The sequence below is a fragment of the Triturus cristatus genome, chromosome 9 (genome assembly GCF_964204655.1).
Source record: "Triturus cristatus chromosome 9, aTriCri1.1, whole genome shotgun sequence".
Lineage (NCBI taxonomy): Eukaryota > Metazoa > Chordata > Amphibia > Caudata > Salamandridae > Triturus > Triturus cristatus.
This window is the reverse complement of record NC_140592.1, coordinates 1,178,100,351-1,178,115,991: the sequence shown is the minus strand read 5'-3', so window position 1 is coordinate 1,178,115,991 and position 15,641 is coordinate 1,178,100,351. Positions and strand designations below refer to the sequence as shown.

At 42.8% G+C, this 15,641-nt stretch overlaps 1 protein-coding gene across 1 annotated transcript in view; it reads left to right on the top strand.

Annotated features, from left to right (window-relative positions):
- Positions 1 to 15,641, top strand: part of TMEM121 (transmembrane protein 121) — a 940,474-nt gene that overhangs the window by 753,561 nt on the left and 171,272 nt on the right. The gene's annotated exons all lie outside the window — the stretch shown is intronic.

Below are 15,641 nucleotides of genomic sequence, written 5' to 3'. Positions count from 1 at the left end.
GTGTCGGGTAGTGACTGTTATGCGCATGCGCGCAAGCGCGTGTCTTTTTTACGCGCATGCGCACTTTTGCCGTAAGCGTACCGTAAGCGTACCGTAAGCGTACGGTAGGTCATGTGATCATGAAACACAACTTTTGATTGGTTGAAACTACTTTCAGTTCTAGAACTCTCCTACACCACACCCATTCCCCTCATTTCTGCTTGTGATCCCTTGGGAGAAGGAGCTGGTTTGTCTTTGGGATACGATGGCAGAACAGCAGAGCTCTTCTGAGAGTGAGGCTAGCACTAGCAGCACTGTCTTGAGGCAGAGATCGAGGAAACAAAAGCCCTCTTATGTATGGGATTATTTTACTTTTCCTGAAGGCCAGCAAAAGGTAAATGCACCCTTAGTGACTTGTAAGCTGTGTAAGCGTGTACTTTCTAGAGGTAATCCTAACAGGAAGTATTCCTTTGGGAATCACACCATGAAGAGACACCTCCAGGATGTACACAGAAGGACACATGGTCATCTTTTTGGAGGTAACTCTTCAGAAAGACAAGCCAGTACATCCACAGCAGCTCAGCCTGGACCATCATCTGCAGGGCTGACTCCTTCTTCTGCAGGTCAGGTGAGCCCTTCATCTGTGGGGGGAGAATCTCCTTTTGCTGGCCCTCTGGAAATCAACCCTCGATTTCGGAAGGTTGATATTCGATGCACATTTTGTCAAGATCTAATTTGCTATAGGGAGACCAGTGTTTCCCTAGTGAACAACAAAATAGATCAGCACATTTGTCGCTTTGAATAATTTTCCCATGCTTCCTTTCCTCTGTCCCTGCATGAACACAACGGTTCTTTTAAGAGCCAACCTTATCTTTCATCTTTTTTTTACATATGTTTTTAAAAACTTTTTTTTTTTTTTTTACCGTACGCGTACGGTGCACGTACTTTTTTTTTATTTTTTAAAAAAAACACTAAAAATCAATTATCACATAACAAGGTCCTTGAGAGACTACAATTATTATTATTGACTTACCATACTCACTCAAAAAAATATTTATTCATTTGTTTTAAAAAAAAATAGTTTTAAAAATGGTTCTAGTTTTCGAAATTTTTCTATATCTATCTGGAAAAAAAGAAAAAAGTATTAATATTTTTAAAACATTTTATAATACAGTACACATATTTACATTTTTTTCCAAAAAATATTTTTGCCTTATTTTTGCTGTTTTCAGAATATATTGCATTTCACTATAAATTGTGAAAGCAATTGCATTCATCATTTTACAGCGGGCAAAAAAAAATAACAATCACAAAGCAATACGCAATAAATCTCTGCCTATAATTCCTCTCTGCACACAGAGTCATGTTTTCACATTAGTCCCAAAACGAAATTTCTTTGCCAATTTGAAAGCACACTTACTGCTCTTTTTTTTTTCGGGGCAAGTGAAAATCACTTTTACAGACTGACACATTATGAAACCACTTTTTTTGATTTATTTAAATGCACATGTCCAAACTGTTTTTTCAGACCACCACCATGTGTATTCTCGGTGACTGCCTACACTCCAGCAAGGGCAACCAGCCTTAGTGATGCTGAATGTATTTGCATTACAGACTGAAACCTGAAAACCCCACTCGCTTGTAAATACTGTGCATGATTATACATGGCAAGCACATGGGTGTGTGCTAAGAGTCTGCTTCTTCCCCCAAAAATTCGCTCCCCCTTTCCATCTAATGCAACTGTGAAATCACCAGAGCAATACGCAATAAATCTCTGCCTATAATTCCTCTCTGCACACAGAGTCATGTTTTCACATTAGTCCCAAAACGAAATTTCTTTGCCAATTTGAAAGCACACTTACTGCTCTTTTTTTTTTCGGGGCAAGTGAAAATCACTTTTACAGACTGACACATTATGAAACCACTTTTTTTGATTTATTTAAATGCACATGTCCAAACTGTTTTTTCAGACCACCACCATGTGTATTCTCGGTGACTGCCTACACTCCAGCAAGGGCAACCAGCCTTAGTGATGCTGAATGTATTTGCATTACAGACTGAAACCTGAAAACCCCACTCGCTTGTAAATACTGTGCATGATTATACATGGCAAGCACATGGGTGTGTGCTAAGAGTCTGCCTCTTCCCCCAAAAATTCGCTCCCCCTTTCCATCTAATGCAACTGTGAAATCACCAGAGCAATACGCAATAAATCTCTGCGCACATGGGTGTGTGCTAAGAGTCTGCTTCTTCCCCCAAAAATTCGCTCCCCCTTTCCATCTAATGCAACTGTGAAATCACCAGAGCAATACGCAATAAATCTCTGTTTTTTCAGACCACCACCATGTGTATTCTCGGTGACTGCCTACACTCCAGCAAGGGCAACCAGCCTTAGTGATGCTGAATGTATTTGCATTACAGACTGAAACCTGAAAACCCCACTCGCTTGTAAATACTGTGCATGATTATACATGGCAAGCACATGGGTGTGTGCTAAGAGTCTGCTTCTTCCCCCAAAAATTCGCTCCCCCTTTCCATCTAATGCAACTGTGAAATCACCAGAGCAATACGCAATAAATCTCTGCCTATAATTCCTCTCTGCACACAGAGTCATGTTTTCACATTAGTCCCAAAACGAAATTTCTTTGCCAATTTGAAAGCACACTTACTGCTCTTTTTTTTTCGGGGCAAGTGAAAATCACTTTTACAGACTGACACATTATGAAACCACTTTTTTTGATTTTTTTAAATGCACATGTCCAAACTGTTTTTTCAGACCACCACCATGTGTATTCTCGGTGACTGCCTACACTCCAGCAAGGGCAACCAGCCTTAGTGATGCTGAATGTATTTGCATTACTGAGTCCAACCTCAAACCCTTAAACTATTCTTTTTTTTTCCAGTACACCTTAATTTATTGTGAAAACATACTCCATATTATTTTACATGTTCCTCACATTTAAATTTCTCCCAAAACAGAAAATGATAAACGCAACTACAACAAAAACAATTTCCATTTCTATTATTCATTTCTTAAGTTACCACATACATCCCCTCTCAAACTGTAAACTCACCTTTAAAATTAGTTAGTTGTGAAAGAAATGTGACACTCAAACAGCAGATTATCAGAGCCAGGATCTCTGTTGTGTTCACCTCTCTCCTCTCAGCAGAACCAGATAATGGCAAACTTTCCCTCTATTTTTCCACACATATACATGTAAGTTTCAAATCTCAGTGCTTCCCCCTTTTTTTCAAATGTAATCACACATTTCTATTGGTTGAAAACCAACCCTTTTCCAAAAGTACCCTTCCCCCAACTTGACTTCTGCCTAGTACCCTTCCCCCAACTTGACTTCTGCCTGCTACCATAGCAACAGCTCATGGAACACTGCTGTGTTGAGTTAGGTCAGAAGTTCGCCAAACAATGTTTCAATTCCACAGAGCAAGAGTGCTTGACTTTTCAAACCTAACAGCAAATCCATAGTACTGTTCTTTGGTTACACATTTTTTTGTACCAATACAAAACATGCTTCTATTAATTTACACATACAGCCCAGTTTTTATTCTAGAATGGTATGAAACAGCCAATCAGTTCTTTTTGTTTTGAAAAAAATATGTATGCCTCCATTTCCAAACTGTCTTTCTTTTCATATTGCCATTCTACTGAAAGACACCTCCTGAGTGCATCCAGATCTCCTTTGAAGATGTTCACAGTGTGGATTGTAGGGCACAGCTATGTCTTCTGGAGTGAAAAGTTTGCAGAGAAAACAGATATGGTGAAAGACCTTGCTTTGCCAAATGTAGACATTAAATGGATTGGTCAGAGAGGGTTAAAGTGGCACCAATTGATGCCATTGGTGAAATCCTTCATGCAAATCCAACACCCTGACCTCATAATAGTGCACTGTGGTGGCAATGACCTAGGCACTTTGACTGGGGTAGGTCTGGAAATGCTTATGAAGGACACCTTTGCACAACTGTTTTCACTTTTCCCTAAAACTGCCTTTGTGTTTTCCAACATATGCCAAAGGCAAAAATGGAACTGGTCCAATCATTTCTGTCCACAGATTGACAAAGCAAGAAAGCACGTCAACAAATCTGTTTCTGCTTTCCTCCGTGACTATGGTATGGGTGCCATTTACCACAACAACTTGCGTTATGACATGCAAGACATTTATAGAGGAGATGGTGTGCACTTCAATGATGAAGGGAACAGAGTCTTTCTTTTGAACCTTAGACTCTGCATCGGTACTTACTTGTAGGTACCACTAAAAAAATGACTTCATAAACACAACAGCTCTTTTTAGAGCTCCCTAATATCTAAACTCTTAAATCTGCTTTTCATTTATTTATTTATTTATTTTTTTACCGTACGCTTACCGTAAGCTTACCGTACGCGTACCCCGTGATTTTTTAAAAAATCAATAAATGTTTTTTTTGTACTTTTCTGTCCTTCTTTGACCCCCTTACAAATGTTAGGGGGTCTGTAACTCTCCTCATTGCCCCCTTTTCTTGTTTTCACTCTTTTTTTTCAGAGTGAAATACACAAAATGGCGGCCGCCGCTTCCTGGTTTCGGCCGATTCGAATGTTTACTAAGATCTAAGAGCCAATCAGAATCGCGCTCGCGCACGCCACCGTACGCTTACGGTAAGCGTACGGTAAGCGTACCGTAAGCGGGCTCAGATATATATATTGATTTAAAGGCTATTTTCTCAGAATCTACTGAACAGATTTACACCAAACCTACAAAAGGCACTTCCTTGACCTAGGGACTACCTCTCTGCCAAATTTCGAGTAATTCTGTTCAGCCGTTCGGGCTGTAGCTCGTTCTAAAGGTCCTATGGAAAAATGCATGGGAAAAACGTGTTTTGGGACCCCCCTTTTATCTCAGCCCCCGCTTGACGGATCCCCCCGAGACTTTCAGGGTAGGAGCGGAGCGTAGCGCCCCACCTATTTTGAGAAATTCGCGAGGATTCATCGACCGGCGCCAAAGTTATTCAAAATAGAATGTTGCGGATTTCCTATGGAAAAGGGGTCCTAACTATAACTACCTACTGGCGACCGCCAGTAGGTAATATATATATATATTTGCTCTCTGGTTTTAGTGCAAGTGTACAGTGAAATGTTTTTGTGGGGAAAAAAATACGTTTGTGAGCACTCACAAGTGTTTTGAGACATACATTTAAATTTCATAGCCAGGAGAAGGGATGGCGTACGATTTCTGAATTCACTCTTCCAGTTAGGCCAAAAATACAATGGGGCAGATTTACAAGCCCCTTTGTGCCGCTTTTGCATCACTTTTAACATGGAAAAAGTGACGCAAAAGTGGCGCAAGGGGCTTGTAAATCTGCCCCAATGTGTATAATTTGTAACCTATGTATACAATTAGCTAATTGACAACACCAAGTAAGATTTAAGATCTTACCCCAGAAACCCAAATTTATGTAGATTTATTCGATCTTGCATAGGTTTTCTTTAAGTAGGTGGAGATTTCAAAATGCATGTTGGTTTCAGTTTATGAAACAAGTTTCCAATCATAAGTTTCAAAATTGAGTGATCGTCTTGATTGTTTCTTTTGCCTCAGAAGAATGTTCTGATGATAGAAAAAATTACATTTCATATGCACCAGGCTAGACATAAGAACCATCTGTGAGAGACATATTGTATGGACTTGCATGAAGACACAATTTGAGCTCAAGGCCGGGGGATTGTCTCAATAGGTCAATAGCCAGGAGTATTAGCTTTGGGGGGCATGGCCCCTAGTGATGATAACATGAAGGAAAGATTCACGCCACTGTGGTGTGAGTGGGAGGGTTCTCTAGTGTCCTACAATTTAACTTAGATAATTGAGAAATTTAATTGAGAAAAAAAGGATGCGCTTGCAGTCTCTCATTTGCTTGAAGGAGCCGCAGACCATCGCATTAGCATACATGCAAGGAAGAGGAAATGAGAATGCGGAACGTCTCTAAAAACCTGGTCAGGATCCTTATCCTCTCACACATGAGAACTCACACACTCTAAGTGATAATAAAGAAGGGATGGAAAGTGAAAGGCATTCCTAATGTCTATTAGAACATTGGAATGTGGAGCACTCCATTGTAGACAATGGAGTGCTCCATGCTTCTACGGGCCGGTAAAGGCCCGCAGAGCAACATTCCAATGTTTTACAAAAGCCTCTCGAAGCTCGAGGGGATTTAAATCCCCTCGAGCTTCGAGAAGCCTTTGTTCAATTTATTAGAACATTCTGCCCTCTAGTGGCAGAATGTTCTAATAGCCTCATAGCCCTTCGTAGCAGGGCTATACTGCTATTAAAGTCCCGCTGCTTTTGTTAAAGTCCCTCGCCTTCGGCTCGGGCCTTTAACGCTGCAGCGGGCCTTTAATAGCCGGTATAGCCCGCTACGGCGGGCTATAAGGCTATAATATCATTCAGGCATGCAGGTCTATTAGCATACCACAGGCCCACTAACAAATAGGTAATCTTGTACACAGGAACATAGTCAAAGGCACAGACCCAAAGATATGCATAGGCCTCAAGGAACCTCTAATCCCAGTCTGTGCCCAACAACACTCCCACTCACCAGTGGCACTGCATGGTGGAAGAGAACAGGTGAAAAAAGAATAATATTTTGGCCTGTAAGTTGCACTGGAGGTAGAGAAAGTTCTGTAGTTACAGATTGAAAGTCAATCATAAAAACATTCACTGAGGTTCTGACATTAGCAGGGCCACAGATCAGGATGCAACTAGGCTGCCTGCCTCTGAACCTGGTGGCACCAGATCTTGGCACCATGGTTGCGCAGTGCAGTTGTAATAGTTAAATGCCAGGATCATCCAGGCACATGGTGAAAGATGAATTCAGCCTCCCTCTGACTGCATGCAGCAGGGTCCAGCACGAGGACAGCGATTCCCATGAAAAGCAACAGCAAATTAAACTCGCATGAAGTGTTGATCTGTATTTCGACACAACCCACAGTATGTTTGAAATCGTTCAAGAAGTGCCTTGCTATAGAAAGGGGAAAAGACATGAGACTGGTGGGTATGCTGAAATATGGTATGAATAATTTCAAACTTCTGGGGCAGAATGTCTTCTGTTGAATTTTTACTCATTGATGGATTGGAACCTTGAATCCCGATGTGCATCTGCTTAGAACAAACTTTTTTATCGTTGCATATAAATGAGTGTCACAGCCTCGAAGAAAAACATAAATATCAATCTGCCATAGTGCAATTCAGCAGTCTCAACATGACATCAGTTTTTGTATGAAAAGTGTGAGCAGACAATATATATTAACTATAAAGTTTCAATATTTGTAACACAAAACTACATGCCCTTGAATAGTCAAAATGTCACACACTAGGCATAGAAATGTACACCAGGGGCTTAGTAAAAAGTAGAAATGGCACAATACTGCATTCAGAAAAATGTTACAGGTGGACCCATGGTCGCCGGGCTCACCTGAAGTTCAGCAGCTGTACGATGTCATTCAAAGTACAAGCGTCCACTGTGCTGTAGGGTAGAGCCAAGCATGCCATGCAACGAAGCACTCTCTGCTTGGTGGTGATTCATATATTGCAGACTTTCATAGTTGTGCTTTTTTACACACTGGAAATGCATGTGAGTGTGAAAGGCTTTCATTCCTCATCCAGCCGATTGAAATTGCTGCATTGAAACATTTTTCTGCAAGTTTAGCAGCGATGCAACTTCGTGGCGACTTGTCTGGCCTCACTCTGCACCTGCTAACTTTCAGAGGCACTTTATTTCCCAGAGAGGCAAGTAGGAGGACCCTGCCCAATGTGTGACCACGCCCAGCCAGTGGTCGACAGAAAGCCCCCACCCTGCTCACTCACTACCACATTCAAGTACAGCAGTGCTGCAGCCTCAGAACACCGAATCAGGCACTGGGCTAACACTCAAAGAAAAAAGGTTACCCTGATTAAAAAGAAAGGAAAGCTCAACAAAGCTGAGCCAAGTGTTTTAGGGGGGGGGGCAGAAATAAATGCTGCTGCTGGCCCCCCTGTGGCTATGGCCCCGGTGTGCAGTGTGACAAGAACTCCAGCATGGTAGAGATATTCCTGTGGAGGACGATGTCAGCTAGGTGAGCCATCTGCCCCTCCCCATCCGCATTTAAACAAACCTTTTGTAGTTTGGCCTTTGGCAAACTAAATGTATGGTGCAGTATTTGGGAAGGGATGGAAAAGGAACATCTTCAGAGCCTTCAGTGCACCTCCCTCTATGGGTTACCATATCTAATATTAAACAAATGTGAGCCCTTTTGCAACAGAATCTCTTGGACAACAAACCTTTATACCAGCTACATGCCCATTCTGAGATAAAGTCTCCTAAGCTCATCATCCCAGTGTTTGTACCCAAATTCAAAAGCCCATCCCAACATCAGCCTCCACTGCTTTTTCCCTGAGTGCTGAACGCCCCTGCCAACATTTGAGTGAAAACAAAACAGGCGTAGCAACGATGGTCCTAATGCTACCATGTAAAATGTGCCCTCCTTTCTCCATTTAGGTCATAAAATACAGTTAGAATGTGAGTGCAGAAGGCTCTTCAGGCCTCTGAGCCCCGTTGCCACTGCAACTACTGCACTATTGAGAGATGCGCACCGGAGAGAAAGCTGTTGTGAATGTTACTCTCTGGAAGCATGGACTCGTGTGCTGTTGCAAGGGATACTGGATGCTGAAGATGGTGAAAGATTCTGAGGATGCTGTGCGGTCAAAGCCAGTCTTCCTGGGGATACTCCTCTGTCCACAATCCACAGGGGTTCATGTCCCTAGATGTCCTCTTTGGTCCAGCAAAAGTCAGGACTACTGGTCTCCAGTCACAGCGAAATGAGCAGTTCCCTTTGGTGAACGCTAGTGTCTGTTTTGTGTGATCAAACTGCACGCCGGCAAATCTCCCTGGTCCATCAGACTTTGGTGCGAGATTTAAGATCAGGTCTCCCCAGGTGCAAAGTTGTGCACAGTGGTGATCAGGCAATTGTGGCTATTGGCTAGCCAGGATGGGCTTCTTCAGCTTTTGTGGCCCTGGTGCTGTAACAGGAAGTCAACCAACTGACTCTACAAGTTCACCTCTTCTGTTTGGGGCTCGGGAGCAACTTTTCCATGAGTCAGGCACCACAGGTACAGTTCTCTTTTTTTCTAGCCCAAGGAGCAACAGGTGCAGTCCAGCAGTTGGTGCAGCCTCTCTTGCCAGGTCCAGGGAGCAGCAGGACAGCACTTTTTGGTCCTCTCTCCAGTTCAGATGAGATCTGAGGTCTGTGTACCAGGGCTCTCATGTTTATGCCCAGAAAGTGCCCTCGTGGGAAGCACCAAGTACTAGCCAATGAATGGGTTATTAGAACCTTTCCCACCTGATGTTGACTTCCTGCAATGTGTGGCATCTAGCTATACCAGACTGCACTATTCTGCCAGATAGCTGAATCTTCTCTCAGCATGTGGAGCTTGCTAGCCCACCCTAGAGGTGGGGCTACCTGAGGGCTAAACACCTATAGAAAAACTAGTTTGACAACTGAGCTCCACTCCTTGTTCCCAAGGTCAACCTATTTACCTGAACAAAAGAGTAGCCCCTCTCATGTGTGTCCACCATTTGCCGTTCAAAGGCAGCATCCCTTTAAAGCTCAGCTTTTGGACTCCCACCCTGTGTGGCTTCCTTCCAGGGAGAGGTAACACTTCTTCCAATTGCAGGCATTATTGTTCCTGCTCCTTCGAGTCTATATTTCTCCTCAGGTGGGCAGAAGGCTGCCTTGTAGCCAGCTCCTATGAATGACCACTGGAAAACTTGGGCAACAGAACAGCAACTTTCTAAAAGTTACATTAAATTCCACTTGGGCATCAAGTCAGCTTTAATGTAACATTTATTTTGATACCTTGAAGTACCAACTTTACTAGTGCCATTCATAAATTAGCACAGCTGATATGTCAGTGTGTAACCCTGTACTTGCCAATGGGGTTACTAGTTTTCCCGCACTAAAGACAACAATTTGGGGTTTTTACTGTTTGTTGCAAAAACAACAGTTGATGGACAGAATGCAGAACAATGTCATACATTCACCCCAGTACAGAGATCTGGGCCTAAATCCATCGTTTTTTTTGCTCACCATGCCATTCCAGTTTGAACCCAGCCATATGCAAATCAGTCTTGACCCTGTGCCTCATGGGAACAGTCCAGCCCGAACTGCCAAGCCAGGTCCTCCCTGGACTGGAAACAAGCACCCTAGGACCGGTTTCGGGGTTTCGCCCCTCTTCAGCCAGGATAGTTTGATTCCAGTGGTTTTTACTGTTAGAACATAGAAAAATACATGTCCTACTTTTTAATATACAGCACCCTGCCTGAGGAGTCATTAGGCCTGTTGTGTATATATATATATAGATAGATATATCTATATAAAACAGAGTAAAATGGGAGATGTGGGCTTTGTAACTAGTGTAAATGGCAATGTCAAGTTATCAGTTTAAAACTGCCCTGCCAGTTTTCAGTGGCAGACTTGTTTTCACGTTGTCACATCAAGGGTGAAGTGTGGCTCAATGATTAGAGCGGCAGACCCTGATGCAGAGGTCTAGCCCGGGACCAGGGTTCAATTCCCCGCCTCGGCGGGTCTTGGGCTCAAAATTCCACGGACATGATAATTCTCGCCTCGATGCCATTCCAATCATGGAGTCCCACTCTGCAACTCTGGGCAATAGCTTGCTTAATCTCCACAACGGCCCCCGCAACGCTAAGGATGCCTGGCCTCCACCTTGGGGGTGCCCAGGAGTGGACGCCTCACAGGGAAAGCCAGGATGGGTTCCACAGCGGTATTCGTACAAGCGCCTTGAGACCCTTGCGGGTGAGTAGTGCGCTATACAAGTATCAATTTACATTTACATAACTGCTGCAGCTGTGGTGGGGCACTTTAATGTATAGATCCTAGGTACCCTGGTACCATATTCTGGGGACTTGTAGGTAAGTAAAATTATAACAATAGGGTTAAGCTAATCAAATGTATACCTTTATGGGTCAGAGTACTGGCACTGAGGTGTGGTTAGCAGGCCTCCGTGCGCTCTCTGAGTTGAAAAACCAGCAGCATCAGTCCAAAATGTTGGGGGTAATCATGCAGAAAGAGGCATTTCCTTATAGCTATAACAATGAATGATGCAGTATCTCGGCGCTACAGGTACCAGTGCATTTAGCTTTTCTTTGGTGATTGTAATTTTTCCTGATTTATTGATCTATCATTTTAAAACAGACATATAGATCCTTTTTGGATATTGAACTTTGTTTCAAGTTTTTAGATTGGGACACATTATTCTAAAATTCCTAAACCCATATCTAGAATAAGCTTTGACTGCTTCACCTCACCACACCAAGACAGTCTAGATCAAAATTGGAGTTGTTGGCACTTTTGAGCAGTGCAGGAGTAGAAGAGGTCCAGGAAACTAACTGTAAATAAACACCAAATAATCTAAGACCTGGAGGAATGACCTGGCACAAATTCTAACCCCTATGGTTGGGCGTTCACCCGCCAGACTGAGCTGCATTTGGGCAAAGCAGGAAACATAAACATGAACCCTCTAGTGTACAATGAAAAAGCTGTAACGTGGAATCAAAATTGCTTATTTAGTTCTGCCCTGCAACTAATTTAAGACCACCCTACCTCAAAAAATGGAAGATCACAGCAATTAACGGAGGTTGCACCTCTGGAATTAGTGCAGCGTATTCAGTGCAGTCTTTGACCAAATACTTTACAAAATATACTTCTAGGAATCCTTTCTCAAACTTCCAATAAACCACAAAATATTCTCCGGTTTCTTAGATGTAAAAGCATATTTACAGACACCTTTACTTTGTATATTGCATAATCTTCCCATTACCACTGGTAAGGTAATTTTTATTGTATTGATTATTTAAAATCTTACAACAGTACATATCAAAAATAAGAAAAAGAGGGCAAAGAATTAAAAGTTATATTCTTACTATAAAATCACAAAAAATTGCATTACATGGACAATTGCCACTGGCCCCTGCAGCTCAACTCCCAATAACAGGCAAGAATGCAGCAGCCTACTTTCTGCTGGCTGCCTCAGTGTATGACAGGATCAGGCTGCCAATCACTACCTAATTGTATTGGACAAGTGCTCTTATCAGGCAAGAAAGGATTGATGGCGTCGGTGTTGTGAAGCAGACGCCCCACTAATGTTAATGCACAAGGGCAGTGGGTTTCTTTTTGGGAGCTGAGCAGTGGATGGGCCCAGGAGGCCAGTGTCTTGGCATGAATCCAAGGCCATGTTTTCTTATCCTCGGGTGCTTGATTACCCTACAGCTATTGAACTTTTTGCTGCACTTGTTTTATACTGTTTTGCACTATTACTGAACTGTCCGCTGCTCAGATCAGGAATACCGCAGCTACACAAAATCCTTAAAGTGCACCCCTCCACAGGGGCGGCTCCTAAACAATGGCGGAGGAGCGTCACCCCACTGGCTCAGAGCCAGCAGGTGAAAAATAAAATGATGTTCTATCATCGCTTTATTTTTCATTATCCGTCTCTCAGCCAGCGTGTGCATGGAGGGGCCAGGGCATGGGGGGGGGGAGTTCTATGTGCACTTCTAAGTGCTCATGTGTGTTTGGCCTTCCATCTCAGGCCGGCCAAACACACGTGCACACTTAGGTTTCTCCAACCTGGCTGTATTGTAGGGGTGGGCGGAATTTGCGAAATCCACTTTCGCAAATTATCGTGAAAATGTTAAAAATTATCGCAAACACGCGGAAATATCGCGAAGATGCGGAAGTTTTTTTCCCGCATGTTCGCGAGATTTTCTGCATGGTTGCGGCTCGCCAACTTACACATGTGGTTGCTTGCGGGCGCGGCCATCTTGTTTTCAGTTGTCTCGCGGTGCATGATCGCGAGAAGAAAGACGTGATCGCGCGACGCATGACGTCACTCCGGGCGCGAACTGTCGCGATACAGCGCAAATGGCTAAAAACAATACAAGATCTCATGGAGAACGTGACCGGATCAAGAAAACTTGTCGGCGAACGCAGGGATTCAGGTAAGGCGATCGCGCGCGCGCGCGAGAATGTAGTATTTTACAGCGCGAGCAAGAAACAAACTATCGCCAAGCTGCGGAATGCGGAAATTTTGACATTTTCGCGCTTTCCGCAGAATGCGAAAATGTCAAATTATCGCAATTTCCGCGAACGGAACGAAATTTTAGCCCAGGCCTACTGTATTGTACAGTCAGGCTGGAGAAACTGCACAGACCCCCTGTTCTGAGCAGAGCGTCTTTTCAGCCCACTCAGGCCAATCCTCCCCGCTGCTCTCATAGCTTGAGAGGAGTGTGGGGATTGCACAAGAAGTCAGTCCCAGTGTCTACTGGGAGCCTGGGACCAGGAGGAGCACACGGAGATGCGACACGGGAGGCGGCCGGCAGCTTAAGGTAAGTTCTATATTTTTTTATTATTATTAAAACCTCCCCACACCTTCCCCCTACCCTTTCCCCGTGCTCCCTCCACCCGCCCACCACCTTTTGTTTGTGATGGCCACCACTGCCCCTCCACCATTGGCTAAAATCGAAAACTTGAAACGTGCTTTTGTTGTCATTGAATTGGATATACCAATAAAGAACGGCCCCATAATAAACAACAACTACCATAAAACCTAGTAGCAGAAATCAAAGAAAATTGCACCTTCTAAGACAGAAGGGCAAAGAACAATCCCAAAAATGTAAAAGAATCAGCATAAAATAAAACAACTAACGAATGTGCTCCGGAAGTGGAGGCAATCATACAGACGACTCCTGGGTGTAAGTTATTGCCATGAACACTGATAATTCACACAATTCAACATCAATTACCAGGCAACCCAACATCCTGGCTGTTCTTTGTGCTCCCAGGTGTCCACAAACATGAACACAGAGGACGCCTGATAATTCTGTAGTAGAATTATCTATACTATAATTGGTAACTTTGCACTGAATACAACTTTGTGGCAGTGGTCGATAACAGCTTTGACCAGGATACAACACTTTTAATTTCAACATTATTCGTGATGGTGTGATAAAATAAAAGTACACGTTTACTGATCTTATTCCTCCGTCAAATTACTAAAACCCGCCTTCACCGATACATATTTTATTCTGACTCATATAAAATAATAAAACTCACTTCTTGTACAATCTTAGTTCCTTTCAATTTCATCGCATAAAAATCATTGAGGTGCAATTATTAAGAGTCTTCACATCCTCAGTTTCTATAAAATGAATAAAAACTTACTTCTGCCCACCAGAATAAAGCAACACAGCTCAAGGGAAGCAGAGCAACCTTTTTATTTATGAAGTCTACCTGCCCATCGGAGAGTCTCTAGAAAAATCAATAGACATCTTCATCAGTCATTATGACCTTCAGACTTACAAAAACCATTTGTCAGTGGAAGATATTTTGTACAGATAAAGTGAACAGCCAGGAGCAGATGCTTGGCACCACAAAACAGTTCATAGTTTTTAGCATGGCAATGGAACCTGAAGACTATTTGTAAACAAGTGAACAGAACAAGGTACTATTGAAGATGCACAGACTGAGTTTTGGTATGAAGCAAGCACTTAGGATTAATGAGAGGACAACAGAAGAACATCTTTCCAAAAACATATTTTTGTGAAAAGATCCTGGTAATTAAATAGTGCATTTAATAGTGATATGACTGAATCCACAGCCACCGACATAGTACTCATGGTGATTACATAGCATCAAGGTTGGCGCAAGAACCTACAACAAATATTCAGCAGGGATGAAAAATTGGAAGCCAGTTACAGTTCAACCTCTAGAATTTTCTAGAAGTCTCATACACTTGCTGGAAACTGCATAAATACGAACCATGCATGCGCACCAAAGATAATTTGTGCGGCGTGCCGGCATACCCTACCTTCCATTGACATAATTTACATTTTGTTCACCTCCCTCCCCCTCCATATACTGAAGCAGCTTTAAGAGCAGGCTTGCACATTAGCGATTCCAAAGAACCCAGGAGATCAATTACTCCAACATTTTGCCAGAAACTCCTGAATTCATAAATACCTCACAAAACAGAAACATCCGTGGTCTAGCATTATACAAAGCATACGCGCAGACTACAGGATTTGTCACTTTAGCTCTAACCTTACCTTACTTTACCCCCTCCCTATTAGTGAAGGCAAGGGAAGACTTGCGTGCGTGCAATATGCAAGAATTTGTTAGCTCAGTTTCATGAAAATATTGGCCCTAAAACTCTAAAACCCTAATAGATATGTTGGCATTATGCCCTACTGAGGTGTATGTGAATGCGTCGCAATCTTGAGAACTGGGGTATTTGTGGATACCTGTTTTATCTTTTCACTGCCACCTTACTTATATCTCTATTATGTTCTTAAATGACAATCGATACAAGATATCAGCATTAAGAGGGTATAACCCACATTTGTGTATGGCCTTCCAGCAGCACCACAACATCAGTAGGGTACCACCACACTTTTACTATTACTCCTACTATTACTGTTACTATTGTGGTTACTACTATTATTACTATTACTGATTCCATTATTATTAGCCGAATGACCATAACCAAACTTTGTCATCAGTTTCTCTTGGAGAACTAAGATGAGACACCTGATACATGGGCTTGTAGCTACTACTCAACCCGGGACAA